The 16,617-nt window shown below is 42.6% G+C and overlaps 1 protein-coding gene and 1 pseudogene across 7 annotated transcripts in view; one reads left to right on the top strand and one right to left on the bottom strand.

Annotated features, from left to right (window-relative positions):
* Positions 1-16,617, top strand: part of FMN2 (formin 2) — a 391,989-nt gene that overhangs the window by 45,309 nt on the left and 330,063 nt on the right. The gene's annotated exons all lie outside the window — the stretch shown is intronic.
* The window catches only part of LOC100990551 (26S proteasome non-ATPase regulatory subunit 2-like), a 29,702-nt pseudogene continuing 13,796 nt past the window's right edge, over positions 712-16,617 (bottom strand).

Raw genomic sequence — 16,617 nt, 5'->3', positions numbered from 1 at the left:
TTCATGACCATCCCGTAGTGACTCCATGCTTTCCCTAGGTCAGTCTGTGGAAGTATTGCACTTGAATATTGACATGCGTTGTGCTTATTTAGCTCTCTGTGTGTATGTGTGCAAGTGTCTGGCATACTTGACAGATAACGTGGCATGGAAGAATGAATCGTTTTGCTTTCCCTAGCACCTCACCAAAGAATAGGGACCTCCATTTCATCTAGAATTCCTAAGACAGGGAGGAACCAGAGAGGGCTGGAGATTGTTTTGCTACACAACATTGCTCTTCTCTTTCAAAGAGTTCATTTTATTTTCTTGATTGGATAATTTCTTGTGGGGTAAAATCATGGATGGGAACAGTCAATACATATAAATAGGAAGAAATCTGCTTACTGAGTTTTCTGTAAGGGATATTTTCCAATCCAATATTACTTTTTTCTTATGAAGTCAATTTATTTCATAAAGAATATAATAAGTGGATATGTATCCAGAAGTTCCTACTCGATTTCTTTCTTTGAAGGCTGTGCACTTGTTATATGGTTTGAAAAAAATTGCCTCGTATGGGTAACTTTTCTTTACCACAATATTGTTTGTATAGTGGGTTAAATTATGTCCCCTCTGTTTGTAGTCAGATAGTTCAGTGTGAAGTAGAAGGCTTTCAATATATATTTTAAAAATTGTTAATTCTCTGGAATCTATCATTTTAGAAAGGACTTTGTCATGTTTCTTTTTTTCTTTTTTTGAGATGGAGTCTTACTCTGTCACCCAGTTGGAGTGCAGTGGCGCGATCTCGGCTCACTGCAGCCTCCGCCTCCTGGGTTCAAGCGATTCTCGTGTCTCAGCCTTCCAAGTAGCTGGGACTACAGGTGTATGCCACCATGTGTAGCTAATTTTTGTATTTTTAGTAGAGATGGAGTTTTACCATGTTGGCCAGAGGGCCTTGAACTCCTGACCTTAGGTGGTCTGCCCACTCGGCCTCCCAAAGTGCTGGGATTACAGGCATGAGCCACCATGCCTAGTCATGTTTCTTTTTTTTTTTTAAATCAATTTATAGTAATTTGTCCCCAGTTACTACTCAGTGAATGTTTGTATGACTGGATCTTGTAGTAATCAGTATCCAAGTTTTTATACATATGTGTTTAAGCATATGTATTTTTAAGCATAGTTGGAGATTATTATGTTTAAGCCTATTTTGAGATTATTTTATTTTTCTGATCCGGTACGTGATTTAATAAATTTCTAATATGTGTTGCCATTTATGTATCCTATTTCAGAGGGCAAAACGGGTGATGTTTTTCCCCCGTTATGCTCAATTCAAGTGCATCGTTGCAAAAGTAGTAATGATAGTTATTGTTATTCCCCCGATCATGATGTTTTCTGAGCTCAGAGGAAGTGCTACCAGTCAGTAGTTTCATAGATTTTAGAATGCTTCCCAACAGTAAAGTTAATTGAAGCTTAGAAAAATAGATTTTTAAAAAACACACTCGTGGCAATCATACTTTTTAAGACAATGACATACTTTCTTCATGATTGTTTTTTCCTCCTTTAAGAGGATTATGCTGTTTTAGATATCCATTTTGACTTTCACAACTGGTACTTTTTTTTAATCACCCATTTGGCAAACAGTGTTGGGTGACTCAGAATTCATTTTGAATTTGTATGATGGACTTTTATTAAAAGGGGTGACTCAGCTCAACTTTTCTGTCATGACTTTCTTTTCTTGTCTTTCTCCTGTAGATGCACTGAATATTAATTAGTTCTATTGATGTGACTTGTATTTCTTCTGGCCTCCTTTTCCTTTTCTCAAGAGCCAGGAGGAGTATAAAATTGGGAATCTGGCCTGGTGCGGTGGCTCACACCTGTAATCCCAGCACTTTGGGAGGCCAAGGTGGGCGGAGCACGAGGTCAGGAGTTTGAGACCAGCCTGACCAACATGGTGAAACCCTGTCTCTACTAAAAATACAAAAATTAGCTGGGCGTGGTGTGGGTGCCTCTAATCCCAGCTACTAGGGAGGCTGAGGGAAGAGAATCGCTTGAACCCAAGAGGCGGACATTGCAGTGAGCCGAGATCACGCTACTGCGCTCCAGCCTGGGTGACAGAGTGAAACTCCGTCTCAAAAAAAAAAAAAAAAAATTGGGACTCTATGGCAAAGTGAAGGGACCCTGTACAGAGAAAACATGACTTAATTCAGGAGCTTAAAGGGTTTTTTTGTTTCTTGTTTTTTGTTTTTTTTTAGGTCCTCCCAATTTGTACTGGACTTTGGAAATCTGAAAGAAGATTTATTCTCCTGTTATTACCTTTATTGTCTAGATCAGGGGTTGGCAAGTTTTTCTGTAAAGGGCCAGATAGAAAATATTTTAGGCTTTAGTAAATATTTTACAGTGCCTGTCACAACTACTCAGCTCCACTGTTGTGGTGTAAAAGCAGCCACGGACAATACGCCACTAATAAGCACGGCTGTGTTTCCTAATAAAACTTTGTATTACAAAACAGAGTACCTGGCCATATTTGGCTGGCAGGCTGTGGTTGGCTAGCCCCTGCTCTATACTCATGTAATATATAGATAGTGAATTTATTCTCTGAGCTTTTCTTTCTGTCTCTTACCATGTGTGGTCACCAGCCAGTCACACAATATTTATGGAATTTTTCTATGAAAAATATAGGGCCTTTTCTTGTTCTTGTGTAGCTTACTGTGGAAATGGGCTACTGGGTGAACAGACACGGTGGTACAGTAGTTGATAAAGGGTGATAGAAGAGTTTTCAGGTTTTGAGTGGTCAAGGATGCCCGGAGCCTGGAGCCCAGCGTACAGGAGGAGGGACAGAAGAGGCGTCTTAACAAATGGTACTGCGGCCAGGGGCGGTAGCTCACACCTGTAATCCCAACACTTTGGGAGGCCAAGGGGCAGATCACTTGAGGTCAGGAGTTTGAGACCAGCCTGGCCAACATGGTGAAACCTTGTCTCTACTACAAATACAAAAATTAGCCGGGTGCAGTCATGTGCGCTGAGGCAGGAGAATCCCTTGAATCCGGGAGGCAGAGGTTGCAGTGAGCTGAGATCACACCATTGCACTCCAGCCTGGGTGATAGAGCAAGACTCCATCTCAAAAAAAAAAAAAAAAAAAAAAAAAAGTAAAAAGAAAAGAGAAATGCTGCCTGGGACCCAGAGGCATTTGTGAAGGCTTCTGGAAGAAACGTTTAAGAAGTGAACCCTATTCTCAGGAGCAGTAGGGAGCCGCTGGAGGGTGTTAGGTGGAGGAGTATGACGTGGTCAGTGGCATGTTTTAGAGCATACTGGGTGTTACAGGAGTATGGACTGAGGGGTGTGCTGTGTTTGTGGTTAGGATGCTGGAAGACCCTGAGGAAACCGTTGCAGCAATCCAGGAGAGAACAGTGCCCTCAACTATGAAGGAGTTAGGTAGTAGAAAATCCTTTTGTTTTTAAAAAGTATTACATGTGGGCCGAGCACGGGGGCTCATGGCTGTAATCCCAGCACTTGGGGAGGCTGAGGCGGGCGGATCACTTAAGGTCAGGAGTTCACGACCAGCCTGGCCAAATTGGTGAAACCTCATCTCTACTAAAAAAAAAATACAAAAATTAGTCAGGCGTGGTGGTGCATGCCTGTAGTCCCAGCTACTTGGGAGGCTGAGGCAAGAGAATCGCTTGAACCAAGGAGCTGGCGGTTGCAGTGAGCCAAGATTATGTCACTGTACTCCAGCCTGGGCAACAGAGCGAGACTCTGTCTCAAAAAACAAAAAAAAAATTGCATGTGGTCACACAATTTGTTTTTCCCCCTTTTAAAGGACTTCCAAGTATCCAGGGAGTTGCACTAGTACAAGAATTGGAGCTTTTCCTTTAACAAATCATACATCTTAATTTTCTTCTCATGATACCACAATAGTTAATTAATAAAATAATCTTACTTATATTTGGGAAAGAAATTTGGGATTAAATAAAAGGCAGATTCTAATTATACTTGGATTAATATTGTTACTCCTACTAATCTGAAACTCCAAGAGTCAGAATCCCCCGAAGGGCTTGTTAAAACACAGATTGCTGGCCCCACCCCCAAGTTTCTGATTCAGCTGGTCTGAGTTGAGATCAGAGCATTTGCATTTCTAACAACTTCCCAGGTGATGCCAATGATGCCGGTCGGGGACCACACTTTAAGAAGTGCTGCCTTAGAGGGTGGACGTGAGAAGCCTTGGGGATTTGGTTGCTCATGTAAAGGTAAGGGAGCGGGCAGAGACAAGGAGAATGTCCAGGTTTCTGGTCTGAGCACTAGGGTAGAGGGTGATGCAATTCACACTGTGTGTAAAATTCGCAATGAGGAGCAGGTTGTGGGGATGATTGGTTCAATTAAAATCCTACTGAATTTGAGGATACCTCTTTAAATATATACAAAAAGGCCATTAGTTTTTTGTATCTGAGGTCAGGAGAGAGAGCCTAGGAGAAGAGAGATTGACGACTCTTCAGTGTGTAGATGATACTTGAAGCCATTATGCTCTGGAAAGTGCCAGTAGAGTGGGAAGCAAGAAGAGACTGACGTATAGATAAATACTTACCCAATAAGGGGAAAAAAGCTACAAAGAGAATGATAAAGACAAAAAAACAAGATATTTTTTAAAAAGAAAGAAGGAGTGTTAAGTGATATTCAGTGTTGCCAAGAAATCCAGATAAAGACTGAAAGCTACTGATAATACCCTAGTAGAGAGGAATTCGAGTGGAGCGCTGAGAGCGCTGCCCAGATTTCAGCAGGCTGAGGTTTGGAGACGAGGGGTGTAGGGTGTGGTGGGAAGATGGGAGGTGAAGTCAGTCCACGTGTATGATTAGCTCTGTGCCAGCTCACTTGGGCTTTTTGCTCAGGTAGATGTATTGGAAGGTTAGTGAGGGTGGGAATTGAAGATATCAGCCTAAAGGGGTGGTTTAAAGAGTAGGCTACAAAGTCAGAAGACCAGAGGGGGTGAATGGTAGAAAGGAGGGGAGCCAAGATTCTCAAGGTCTGGAGGCTGAGGGGGTTCGGATAGGATGCCTACAAGTATTATTGGGTAGATAAATTGGTTTTAGTTGGTAAGCTGCTGGAGGGTGTGGCCTGGTGAGTGGTCTGCTGGCTAAGATTGCGTGAAGGTGAGTGCTTGCATTGGCTTACTCTCACTTTCTTTCTTCCTCTGGATGTGAATGATTTGCTAATCATGGTTCCCATTCCAGTGTGTAACCAGTTTGCAGGTCATTGTCAGTTTTTTTTGTACTGGTGCCTTAAAAAACAAACAAACTGTTTTCAGTATTTAAAAACACATTAAGCTTTCTATGTACCAGGCTCTGTTTTAAGCACTTTACAATTATTAACTGTTTTAATCTTCATTACAAGCCTGGTGAGATAGTTTTTATTTTCCTTTTGCAGAATACACTGAAGCACAAGAAAATTACGTTCATTTTCTTCCTTGCTTTGAAGTTCCATTACCAACACAAAACCTTCAACTGCATTTTTGCATTTCTGGCTATCTCTGACCCTAACTTGCCACAACACAGATCCACGCAGGTTGGAACACAAAACTGTTTCCTCCTTTGGATATATAGTCTGTAAAATGACTGCTGGGGCCTGCTGTTTTCCTGAGAGTGACTTCTCTTTCTGTGCTTTGTAATTTTACTTCATGATATTTACAGGATTTTATATGTAGAACAGCTCATGTCCAGGTTAAATTCTGTGGGGGGTGGGTGGGAAGTCTCTTCCATTTAGCAGAAGTTTTCAAGGTATTTCCTGATTTGCCTATCAAACATAGCCTATCCCAGGATATGGGAAGAATTTTCCTCTTTTAATTATTTCAAGCCATGTGTCTGTACAGTGTACATACTTGACTAATTTGCTGTTTAGGGAATAATAAAAACACCAAAACTGAAGAAGACAAGTATTTAATATAGCCCAGTTCTCTTAAATTGGCAAGTGAAGACATTTGAGCTCAAAAGGTGAAGTGACTTTTCTGTCCAAAATAGCTTTGACAGAGCCAGAATCTTAGTCTCCTGCTGTTCAGGGCAGTTTGCTTTTTTCCCCATGCTGCACTGACTTCTATTAGAAAAGGAAAATTTCTTTCATTTAAAACAGAGTCTAACTTTCCTCATACTATTGGTAGTTAATGGCCCTGTGCATTTGTTAAATGTAGTTGGGTAACAAGTATTTCTTTAACAAACTAATTACCTGACTTCTGGGTCAGGTGAATGTGTTATGAAGAATCCTGGACATTTTTAGAGATCTTTGAAAAAGATGTCAGGGATACTTTTAAGAAAATACTAGGGATTCAAAGATGGAAGACAGCCTAAGACAAGAGTGAAGCTTAGCATGAGTAATCTGCATGAAAAATAACAGGCAACGGTATTTTATTTATTTATTTATTTATTTATTTTTGAGATGGAGTCTTGCTCTGTCATCCAGGCTGGAGTGCAATGGCACGATCTCGGCTCACTGCAAACTCCTCCCCCTGCAAACTCTGCCCCCAGGGTTCTAGCGATTCTCCTACCTCAGCCTCCCGAGTAGCTGGGATTACAGGTGCCCGCCACCACACACAGCTACTTTTTTTGTATTTTTAGTAGAGACGGGGTTTCACCATGTTGGCCAGGATGGTCTTGAACTCCTGACCTCAGGTAGTCTGCCCATCTTGACCTCCCGAAGTGCTGGGATTACAGGCGTGAGCCACCACGCCCAGCCATGTACTTTAAATATCATGGTGAAATGAGAACTTTGAAAACAAGAATTTTAAGTGTCTCCTATGTTTGCGTTTTGTGCAATGAAATGAAGGGGACAGGATAGTTGCTGAGACTGGATTTCACTATTTACTCTTAGGACAGGAGAGAATGTGGCTATGTGGCACGTTGGACAGGCCTCACATGGTGCTTCTGAGGGAAGTCCTCAGAGGTTGGGTGGTTGAGTTGGGACATTCGGCCTGGGGGAACCAGATGCTCAAAGCCAAATCTGAATTGGAGCCACAATTTCTAAGGTAATTTAGACTTAGCTCCCATGATGCTATGTGTGAAAAACTTGGCAACACTGATTCATTCTGAGGTAGCTACATGAGAGGAGGACAGTTTTGATCACAGACTGATGGGATGCACTTTGGATGCAGATCAGAAATATATCAGAGTCTCCCTGCAGCTTTGAAGTTACAAGGGGGCTACATTTAAGCCTGTAGGTAGGAGTACGGTGGCTTCATTGTCATCACTGTTTTCTGATATTGAGCTTCTCATGGTCCCAGTTAGGCTATATTGAGGCTCCTACTGACCCAGTCAGGAGCATGAAAAGAGGGTGTCTTTGAAAAAAACAAAGCTGCTAGTGCAAAGCCAAAATATAACTGAGATTAAAGACTGTAATGAACCGAGCTATTTTGAATCTGAAAGTTACCTCAGGTTTTGGTAAATATTAATTGTATTTTGATTATATTTACTGAAGATGGATGGACAAGAAGACTTCTGAGCCATGGTCCCAGGGTCATGGGACAAGTGGAGAAAACCTTTTCATATTTATGTATTTATTTATTTATATATTTTTTGGGGGGGGAGATAAAGGTCTTTATTGAACAACCTTATCTCACTCAGTAACAAAAGAGCAGGAGGCAACAATTCCCCCGGAAGTCCGCAGTCGTGTCCACCCTTGGCAGCAGGATGCATGGCCCACTGACACATCAGCTGCAGTTCAGAGCCCCTGCTGGTCACTTACAGATCATAACTGGGGTTCTTCCGAAGGATAACAAAACTTTCCAGAATGGGGGTAACAGGAAGAAACTCCTCAGTGGCCAATTCTGCCCGTTCCCTGTGGGCCAACAACACTGGGGTTGTATGTGTCTGGAACCCTGTAATGGTCTTAGGCTTGCCAGCCTGGCCCACCACATCCACTGCCTGGCCTACATGGACAGACACTGGCAATGGCCTCAGCTCCTCATCAAACGTAACCAGCATTCGGGGCCGCATGGCAGCCACCAGCCCATACAATACATAGTGTGATTTGCCTAGAATAATGTTTCGAACATCCAGGAAAGAGAGAGGCACGGTGAGCAGCCCAGCCATGGCCACTGGACTCATAAGCTTCCAGTCACTGTGGTAGGGGCAGAGGGTAAGTGTACCCTTCCCTAAAGGTGTCAGGCCCTGTGCCAAGTGCACCATGAAGAGGTCGTTGGGGTCCTTGGCATGATATTGAGCTAACTGGCGCAACATTGCAGCCAGACGGGCATTATTGGTACCACTGCCCACCATGCCCATGGCAAAAATGGAGTTATAGGAAACTTCTGGATCAGCATCATGAGATAATTTGCTTAGGGTATCCATGATGTTGATTTGAAACAGAGATGAGGGCCAGTGCTAAAGGTACAGCCCTCCGGAGTGCAGGCTCCCCATATCTCAGCAAGTGGCCAAAGGTTCGTAGTGCCGTCTCTGCACCAATCTCCCCCATAGCAATAAGGGCAATCCCCAGAACAGCCACTCCCTGATGTGCTCCCATGTCAGCAGGGGTTTTCTTTTTGTCCTTGTCCTTCTTTTCCTTCTTGTCTTTGTCTTCCTCCTTCTCTTTGGAGTCAAAGTGTTCACTACAAATGTGGAGCAGCTGCTGCACCTTCAGCACGTTCCCAGAGCCTGCATATGCACACACATCTACCAGTGTGTTGGCAAAACTGCGGAATGGCTCTGATGCAACCTCTAGTGCAGCCAGGATTGCCTCGATGGCCTCACCCTTCCCCAGGTGATTGAGACCCAGTCCAAGAGGAAGCCAACAAGCATAAGAGTCCTTGAGCTCAGTACTTCTCCCTGATGGTCTGAAGGATAGTGGAAGTTACATCTCCATTGCAGGACCCCACTGCTATCATTCCACAGGCTAGAGCTGTCACACCTGCCACCTCCATGCTGGACTTTGAATCTCCCATCACAGGCAGCAGCAGTGTTAAGACATCTTCATGATTTGAGCCCGCGTAGGCCAAGCCTAGCCCAAAGATGGAACCAAGTCTCATGGTGTTGCTGTTGTGGAGAACATAGTCTGAAAGCAGTCCCAGAGCAGGGACACACTCATTCCGGACCCCAGAGTTCACTGTGCCACAGGCAAGAAGAATTCCTGACTTAATGTAGTCCTCAGAGGAGTACAGGCTACTTGTCAATCTGAATGAGGCCACCATCCACATCCCACAGCAGCAGCATCCCAACAGATGCAGCTGCACTCAACATTCCGTGGTCCTTGTTCTTGTAAAGCCATTTGTTGCCATCATCTGTTAGCAGCTTGTCTTAAACAAAAGCTGCATTCACAAAGCCATTCACAAAAGAGGAGGCCAGGTTCATGCGGGCAGAGTCCACCTGAGAGCCACTGCCCCCAAACCTGTTGTTCTCTAGGTGGGTTTTGTAGATGTCATCAGGCACCTTGGGCTCCATGATGTCCAGCTCCTGAGCTAAGGCCAAGAAGTTGCTGTTGAGCTGTACATTGGACATGATCTCTGTCAGGTGCTCATACTCCTCGACATCTTCACTCAGCTCCAGGAACACCCCATGCCAGCCTAGCATGAATGCCATCTGTTTCTGTACTACCACACCCTTGCAGGATGTGAAGATGTCTTCTACCAGCTCCATGTCATTGCGCATCAATGCCAATCTCAGAGCTTTAGGGAAGCGGCTAAACTTTCAGAACACACCCAAGGCACAACGCAGTAGGACTGAGTTCTCAGACTCAGACACGTAATTCACACAACTGGTGAGATAAAGGCAGACCTTTGTGTATGCATTCTCATCAATGTCCTTCTCCAGCATGTCCACCTGCTCAATTTCCATAAGTAGGTCGCAGGCCTCATGCTCTGCGTCGTGGGCCATGTTGTAGGGGACGATTTCCTTCACCAGAGTGAGCAGTGGCTCCTGCTAGACCTTCTCCGCATCATCCAGCTCCTGCCACTCCTTAGCCACTTCTCCTGCCAGGTGCCTGACATACTCATGACTCCATGATGCCAATTCCTTCTGGGAGCCTACTAGCTGATACTTGAGGCACTCGCACTCCCCACTCATGGTCATGGCCAAAACAGAGATGATGTCAGCAGCAAAATGCTCATTCTCCCCAGGGGCCATGTTCTCATAGATTTCCTTCAGTTTGCCATAGTGTGGACGCAGAAATTTGAGAGGCTTGGTCACCAAAGTCATGGAAGTTGTAGAAGAACGAATCTGCCTTCGCATTTCCTCCAGCGCTGGTCGATACAGGGATGTGTCCTTCTCCCCGAGTCATTCCACGAGCATCTCCAGTTCATCTTGAAGCTGTTTATCTTCCTCAGACAGCTCCTGTTCTTTGTCCTTGTCCCCGGCATCCCCCCGCTCCTTGCCGCTTGGCTTCTCATCCATGCCGCTGGGGGCCGCCGCTGGGGGCTGCTGGGACTGCACCAGCGTCTTGTCCCATCCTCCCTCGTCCATCTCCGCTGCCACTGCCCTTTAATTTTCATGGGTACATAGTAATATATATATGTATATATTTATAGGGGAAAAACTTTTTCTTTAGTGTTGTATTTGACATGCACTTAATGTTTTTACTACAATGAGGCAATTTTTCTTTTTCTTTTTCTTTTCTTTTCTTTTTTTTTTTTTTTGAGACAGGGTCTTGCTCTGTGACCCAGGCTGGAGTACAATGGTGCAATTATATGACACTGCAGCTTCAGACTGTTGAGTAGCGAGGACCACAGGCACGTACCACCACACTCTGCTAATTTTTATATTTTTTGCAGAGACAGGTTCTGGCTATGTTGCACAGGCTGGTCTTGAACTCTTGGCCTCAAGTGATCCTCCTGCCTCAGCCTCCCAAAGTGCTGGAATCACAGGTATGAGTGAGGGTGCTGGGACAATGAGGCGATTTTCATATTCAAAATAGATGGCAGCCAAAGCCAGGCCAAGGGTCGAGGCAGAAATCTTGCATTATGTGTGTTAGAATGCTACAACATTTGACACAATAGCCTGCAGACAGGGGTGCTCAGGAGACAGGTTTTGAGCTTCATGCATCAATTAGCTGGTCTTTGAGGGTGACATCTGTTGGTACATGTAATCACTCTTCTTCCCAGGTGTAGATTGTGTAACTGAAGGATAGGGTCTACATATGCCACGTTCAAAGTGATTTTAAAAAATAGTATGGCTGGGCTCAGTGGATCAGTGGATCACACCTGTAATCCCAGCACTTTGGGAGGCCAAGATGGGCAGATCACGAGGTCAGGAGATCGAGACCATCCTGGCTAACATGGAGAAACCCCGTCTCTACTAAAAAAAAAAAAAAAAAAAAAAAACAAAAAATTAGCCGGACTTGGTGGTACGTGCCTATAGTCCCAGTTACTTGGGAGGCTGAGGCAGGAGAATTGCTTGAACCCAGGAGGCGGAGGTTGCAGTGAGCTGAGATCGTGCCACTGCACTCCAGCCTGGGCGACAGAGCAAGACTCTGTCTCAAAAAAAAAAAAAAAAAATAGTATGGCCAGGCACAGTGGCTCACACTTGTAATCCCAGCACTTTGGGAGGCCAAGGCGGGCAGATCACTTGAGGTCAGGAGTTCAAGACCAGATTGGCCAACATGGTGAAACCCCGTCTCTACTAAAAATACAAAAAATTAGCTGGGCGTGGTGGCATGCAACTCTAGTCCCAGCTACTCCAGAGGCTGAGATGGGAGAATTGCTTGAACCCAGGAGGTGGATGTTGCAGTGAGCTGAGACTTTGTCTCAATAAATAAATAAATAAATAAATAAATAATAAAAATTTAAAAAATAGTATATAGTGAAGAGTAGAGTGCCTGATTTACTATTTAGTAATAAAATATTCACTTTCCTTATAGACTGTTTTGAATTTATTTAGGAACTTGCCCCGAAATAAGTGAACACCAATCTAGTATCATTATTGTACCATTTCACTTGACAGTTGTTACAGAGTCTGTTCTTTAAAGTGGAATCTTGATAGAATGGGAATTTCAGACTCATCTTGGAGATAAGCTGTAAAGAACTAATGGTGGATGATGTTCTTCTCAGGGTAAGGTGGAAGACGGGGCAATTAGACTCCATGGTGAATGCAGATTAATGAATCTAAGTGAGTCTATTTGGTTTTTTCAGTTTAGTTGGCTGGAGTGGAGGAGCGAGTCATAGAAAATTGGGGCTTTTTTTTCTTGTTTCTTCATGCCATGCCATTCAGTACTGACTGAGGGTCAAGCACTGTGCTAAGTACTTAACATGATCTCTTCAATTAATTGGTCTTAACTTAAATAACTCAGTTAATCTGACTTCCATTTTCTGATGTAAAAACTGAGACTTAGGGTAATTTGCCCAGAGTCAGTTGTTTTGTAAGTGGCAAAAGATGGAATTCCAACCCACGAAGGCTGACTCTACATCTTGTGCCCTTTCTCCACCCTCCATAGCCAATCTGTTGGCCTTTTTTCTCTTTCTGTTGCCATCACTCTGGTCTAAGCCACCTTGGTGTTGAGGCTGGTCTCAAGTGGTAGTCCCCTAATTAGTCTCCATGGGTCCACTCTGCTCTCTTTAGTTCCTTCTCCACAAAAGAGTGATTTTTTTTTTCTTTTTAAAAGATAGGATTTCTCTCTGTCACCCAGGCTGGAGTGCAATGGAAAAATCATAGCTTACTGCAGCCTCGAACTCCTGCACTCAAGTGATCCTCCCACCTGGGCCCCCCAAAGTGCTAGGAATACAGGTGTGAGCCATTGCACCTGGCCTTGATTTTTAAAAACCAAGTCCAATCTTGTTACACTTGGAGATGCTTTACCCTAGGGTCATACTGTAGCTCTTATTTATGACCTACAGGGACCTCCCTTAGCTACCTGCTGGCTAGGTCGGCAGCTTCATCTTGTGCTATTCTGTGTTACTGTGCTGCCTGGGAATATTTATAAAACGCAAATTCTTGGGCTCTGCTTCTGGAAAATCTGATTGACTAGATCTGAGACTGGGCTCTGGGAATATGAATTTTTGATAAGCCAGATTCGGGAAAGTCTTGCTCTAGAAAGTGTGTTCTGTGAATATTAGTTGCTACTTTGCCATGGAAGCTGCTCTTGTCTTTTGTTCTTTCACTCACCTTTGAATTCTCAAGAGTTACAGCTCTGCTCATGAGAGATGCTGTGCCAGAGCTAAGCCTTGTTAACAAAACGTTTTCTCTGGATTGATCATTATGGCTTTGGTTAACTTCTTGTGTGTAACTGAGAAACTGCTCAGCCAAGAGAGACGGAGAGACACACGGAGAGAGACAGAGAGAGACAGGGACAGAGACAGAGAGAGAGAGACAGAGACAGAGACCGAGAGAGACAAACAGAGATAGACAGAGAGACAGAGATAGACAGAGAGACAGAGATAGACAGAGACAGAGACAGACACAGACAGAGAGAGAGACAGAGACAGAAACAGACAGAGAGACAGATAAAGAGAGAAAGACAGAGAGAGACAGAGACAGAGAGACAGAGACCGAGAGAGACAAACAGAGATAGACAGAGAGACAGAGATAGAGACAGAGAGAGAGAGACAGAGACAGAAACAGACAGAGAGACAGACAGATAAAGAGAGAAAGACAGAGAGAGACAGAGACAGAGAGACAGAGACCGAGAGAAACAAACAGAGATAGAGAGACAGAGATAGACAGAGACAGAGAGAGAGAGACAGAGACAGAAACAGACAGACAGATAAAGAGAGAAAGACAGAGAGAGACAGAGACAGACAGAGAGAGAGAAAGACAGAAAGACAGAGAGACAGAGACAGAGAGAGAGAGAGAAAGACAGAGAGAAAGACAGAGAGACAGAGACAGAGAGAAACAGACAGAGACAGAGAAAGACAGGAAAGATACAGAAAGACAGAGAGAGACAGAGAGAGAGAAAGAGAGAGAGAGACAGGGAGAGAAAGAAAAGGAGAGAGAGAGAGAGGAGAGAGAGAAGGAGAGAGAGAGACTGAGACTGAGTTTGTCTCCAATTGGGGTTAACAGAATTTTTGGTGGAATTAACACCACTTTTTATTTCTTACAAGAACTTTCTCTATTTAATTTTCTCTATTTGAAAAAACTTGAGATGTAAAATGCAGATGTTCATACCCAGGTATGTTGCTGAATAAAAACTCTGTATATTGGCCGGGCGCAGTGGCTCGCGCCTGTAATCCCAGCACTTTGGGAGGCCGAGGCAGGCGGATCACGAGGTCAGGAGATCGAGACCATCCTGGCTAACATGGTGAAACCCCTAAAAATACAAAAAATTAGCCGGGCATGGTGACGAGTGCCTGTAGTCCCAGCTACTCAGGAGGCTGAGGCAGGAGAATGGCGTGAACCCGGGAGGCAGAGCTTGCAGTGAGTCTAGATCACGCCACTGCACTCCAGCCTGGGCGACAGAGCGAGACTCCGTCTCAAAACAACAACAACAACAACAAAAAAAAAACAACTCGTATATTAAATGTAATCTTATTCAATATATACTGTACTCATAAGCCTAAACCCCAGGGTTTTTCTTCCTTTATATATTAACATGTGTTTTGAAATGTGCTTTTGAAATACAAGGGGTTGTAAAACATTGAACTTGCAGAATGTGGACAATAAAGTAACCATTTTTGTACTTATCAAAGTTTCAAACAACCCTAGAAAAATTTGGAAAACTTTTGCAAGAATCTTGTCTGTAAGGTTTATATTCTATATTAAGAAGTTATTATGTAATGCACATACAGATACAGATAAAATTACTTTTCACAGATTAATTTTTACAGATATTTTTGTCTGCCTTTATCACCAAGTATTTGATTTGTAAGTTGTTTAGGTGCACCTCATATGTGTGCATAAAATGAACAAGGTACTATTCATGTCACATCCATTTCAGTTCTTTGTTGTTGGTTAATTCTAGCATTTGTACTGCATTAAATTATTTTATTGCAGTGTTGATTTTTATTTTCCCCATTTGCACTGAAGAGAATATAAGGTTGACATTTCTTTTTGGCATGTTTCTAAGCTCAGCAAATATAGCAACCGAGGTGCTAAATTTCAGTCAAAAATAGAACTCCTCAGCCTCATTTTGGAAATTTCTTCTCATTCATGCACAGGGATTCTAGTGTCAAATTTTTAGCTCTGCCCTCTGCTGGTCATTTCAAATTATGCAGAAGAATTCTCAGAACAGTATTCATTTCCAAATGTAAGGAGTTACAGGAAGGCGTCTTAAAATTTCACCACTGCAAAATATATTCACAGGAAGATTAATTGTAATAGCTTTACATTTTAAAATCAAAAATTCTTTGAGGTAAATTTTTGAAATTAGAGAGTAGCGAAAGCTTTATAGATTTTTCAAGAAAATAGCATTTGTGTTTTTTTTTCCCTGAGTACAGGTGAAAGCAAATATGGTTATAGTTAAGGTATCAATAACATTAGAGAAAACAATCTGATATGTATAAATGCTAATGTTGATTAAGTATTTTTTGTCCTCTTCTGATAGAGCACTTACTCCATTAAAGTCTCTTGATAGGTTAAAATAACACAACTTCCTTTTCAGATAAAACAGATTCTTAATTAAGTTGTATTTGCTAAAGGTTATATGCTCCTTTAGCTAAATGATTAACCCTTATTGAAATATGTTTTCACTTTTAAGGATTTGAACAAAAATTTTGTACAGAAGCTTATATCAAGATAGAAAGATCATGGATGCTTATAGATACGATGAACTGCTAATGAAAATTGAGGTCAGCCAGCCATCAGACATAGTCAACAAATCACGCGGGTGGAAACTGGGTAGTCTCTTCTGTGTACAGAAGGAAAATGATTATTGATGAAACAAGACATCAGTCCATCCCATGTGCTCATTAATTATGAACAAGAAACAATGTCTGTAAACACAAGGAAAGTTTTTACAACGCGAGACCAAGAAAAACAGGGAAGGCATATCTTGCTCACAGCCTTGTTAGATCAAGGCTTTAATTAAGGTCAAGCTGATATTTAATAATAATTTGAGACTAAAGTCCAGCTAAAGAGTACTGAGCTAGGTGATGAAAATTGGTTTTGTTTCTCAACTCTTACCAACGGTGTGGCCTCACCAGTAAAAGTCAAACTAAATCCCTCTAATGACCCATTTAATGCTAATAGTCACCACTTTTTGAGCTTTGCTGAGGGTTTTACACATGTCATTTGATCTTTAACACCCCTTGGAGGTTTTGTTAGGTGTGTTTTTTATAAAGAGACTGGTCATAATAATTAGTAGAGAAGCATTCAGATCTAGGTATGATAAACTCTGAAATGCCTGCTCTTAACTGCTGTGTCTATTATGCAGAAGTCCCTAAATCTGTTTTGGAATAATCATTACAGGCTATGCATCCACACGTGTTAGCATTTCACAAGTATGTTCAAAGGCGAAGAGATGATAGGTTTTCACAGTAACCTTCCCTATATCCATAGCTTCAGAAAATAAGAAATATGTAGTAGAAATTAACCATCCTTCTATGGGACTATACATGGATATTATGGATAAATATCTTGGTTTCTAAGTCCCAATTGTTATGTTGATTTAAGGGCATGGTCTTTAGAAATGACTTGTTCAAATTCTCTACTTTAGTCTATTGAATTATATTTGGGCTCAGCAGATCAAAGCACTGCACGTGAAGGCCGACCTCGTTTTTAAATGATGATAATAATAACTGTAGCCATGATGGCT

This window comes from Pan paniscus, chromosome 1 (genome assembly GCF_029289425.2).
Source record: "Pan paniscus chromosome 1, NHGRI_mPanPan1-v2.0_pri, whole genome shotgun sequence".
Classification (NCBI taxonomy): domain Eukaryota; kingdom Metazoa; phylum Chordata; class Mammalia; order Primates; family Hominidae; genus Pan; species Pan paniscus.
Note: the sequence above shows the minus strand (reverse complement) of the source record. Positions and strands in the feature narration are given on the sequence as shown.